Source organism: Oryctolagus cuniculus, chromosome 4, assembly GCF_964237555.1.
Source record: "Oryctolagus cuniculus chromosome 4, mOryCun1.1, whole genome shotgun sequence".
In the NCBI taxonomy this organism is placed as follows: Eukaryota; Metazoa; Chordata; class Mammalia; order Lagomorpha; family Leporidae; genus Oryctolagus; species Oryctolagus cuniculus.
In genome coordinates this window covers 59,623,232-59,625,800 of record NC_091435.1, presented here as the reverse complement: position 1 = coordinate 59,625,800, position 2,569 = coordinate 59,623,232, and the positions used below count along the sequence as shown (strand labels likewise).

Below are 2,569 nucleotides of genomic sequence, written 5' to 3'. Positions count from 1 at the left end.
TCTAGAAGCACAATCAACTTAGCTGGCTTTCTTTAGAAATCTTTTCTCTATGGTGCTGCAGCACAAAGCAGACAGTTTAACTAGATGATTTTATTAGGATGCAATTAACACTGGGAACCCAAAAAAGCGTCTTCTGCATCTTTTTATTTAGCTCCAGTGAAGAAACGCTACAGAAGGCTTCCATAGCAAGGCTCTGATCTCAGAGGAGCGTTGGCAGGCAATGTCCTTTGGTGATGAGAAATTTTAGTGTAAAGACATGTTTAGGATCCTCATATGTGAATTAAAATAAATTTTATAGTCTAAAAATCCATTACTCATTCCTTCAGATCATAGTTCCAAAAATTGTAGATATTTTATCAAAAGTTTTAGTAGTAAAAACAAAGACAAACCTTTTTGAATAGGTTGTCACGTAAATACTGTTCCAAAAGATTTTGTGTGACTAAGAATCACATTTTGGGTCTACACTTGATCTTAGCCAAAAGGCCGAGAAGCGATTACATTTTGGGTCTAAATGACTTTTTTCTTTATATTTTTAGTGATAGCTACTCAATATTCGCTTTATTTTTGATGTTTGTATTTATTCTTCTGAATAGTTTGGAATTTTATATAAATTAAATTGAAGAGGAAAAGAGCAGTTATGTAGATAATTCTGTTAACAGAAACATGACACATATTTAATATTTCTTTATCAACTTAAAAAGATTTTATCTTACAAAACATGTTCTATGTTTATTGAAGGCACATCATTGTATCTATTCTCTATGAAGTAAGTAGAGACTGCGAATATATTCAATGGGTATCATAGATAAATGTGGGCAGAGATTACTCAAATTTAACAGACTAAACAATATTCACTATCCACTGACTTATGTGGAATATTTTAAGACTACTAGTCACATTGTCTCTTCTATGATTTGAATGATGCTGCCCCTCCAAACTGCATGTTGAAACCTAATTCCTAATGCACTGATATTAAAAGGGTGGCTTTTGAGGGGAGTGAGTAGGTCACAAAAATTCTACTCTCATAAGGCATTAATGCTCAAATAAGACAGTTCAGAGAAAGTTTGCAATTTTTGCCACATGGAAATACAGTATTTGTACCCTCCAGAAAAAACAGCAACAAGGTACCCGCTTGCAAGTGGAAAAATTCTAGCCTGCAGAAGACACTAATCCTGGGGCCAGCACTGTGGCATAGCAGATTGCATAGTCCTGGATGCTGCGCTTTCCATCCTGCTCTCTGGTATGTCCTGGGAAGGCAGTGGGAAATGCCCCATGTGAGTGGACTCTGCACCCATGTGGGAGATCTGGAGGAAGCTCCTGGCTCCTAGCTTCAGATTGGCCCAGCTCCGCCATTACGGCCATCTGGATAGTGAACCAGCAGATGTAAGACCTCTCTATCTGTCACTCTGTCTCTGTCTGTAACTACTTCTCAAATAAATAAATAAATCTTAAAAAATACACCAATCCTTGTTCCTGGATTTCCTGGTATTCAGAATTATGAGAAATAAATTTATATTATTCATAAATTACCAAATTTTTCATGTTTTATTAAAATAGTACAAACAGATAAAGACAGAAATTTGTGTTGAGGACCATAGGTATTGCTGTAATAAATACCTGAGAATGTGATAATGGTTGTGTATCTAGATAGTGGTAGAGTACAGGAGAGTTTTGGAGTGAATGATGGAATAAAACTCCATTAATGTGATCAAAATGAAGGGAGATTCTGATAAGGGCTCAGAAAAAGAGGAGAGCTATAGAGAAAGCGTTAGTGTTAGAGATCATCTAAGTGATTGTAAACAGAATGTTGGGAGAAATGTGATCAACAAGGGTAATTCTGATGAGGCCTTAGAAATGAGGAATCATTCATTGGAAACTGGAGAAGACCAACGTGCCTGGGTGAACTTGCGCATGCTGCCCAGAACCAGCTCAAGTCTCTGCTCATCACATTCTATGCAGAAACTTTGCCACTTCAGTTGTGGTTGGTTTGAATGCTCAGGTGTGGCCAAGATCTCTGCTCCAGAAACCTGGAAATAACTTCGCAGGTGAAGAGTGCAATAGCTGGGGTGTGTGTCCTTTTCCCCTAGCTTTCAAAGGATGCCTCTAAGAGCATCCAGGCCCAGGCAGGAATCTGACACGGGGCAAGACCACTTCAGAGTGCCCCACTAGGGCAGTGTCCAGTAGAACCGCAGAATCTAAGTCACAGCAGAGATCCATCATTAAGACAATGCTTATTGTAGCAATGAGGGTGAACTATCCCCAAGATGCAAGCCCTGTGGAGCCACGAACAGGCAGTGTTAGCCTGGGAGAGCCTCAGGTACCAGACTCCAACTCCTGAGCAATGGGATATGGTCTGCATGGAGCAAAGTCATAGAAGCTAGGCTACTGGAAACGCTGAGGGCTCAACCTATGCAACAATGGGCCTGAAAGGTGGAAGGAATGACAATGAAGATTATTCTCAAGCCTTAAGGTTTACTCATTTGTCCTATTGAAGCTTTGGCTTACTTGGAAATTGTTACCCTTCTCTTCTTGCCAGTTTCTCCCTTTTGGAATGATAAATTGAAAAAGA

At 39.2% G+C, this 2,569-nt stretch overlaps 1 pseudogene; it reads right to left on the bottom strand.

The window, feature by feature from the left end:
• Positions 1-346: 346 nt before the first annotated feature.
• LOC138849538 (U2 spliceosomal RNA) lies at positions 347-495 on the bottom strand (annotated as a pseudogene).
• Between the last annotated feature and the right edge of the window lie 2,074 nt (positions 496-2,569).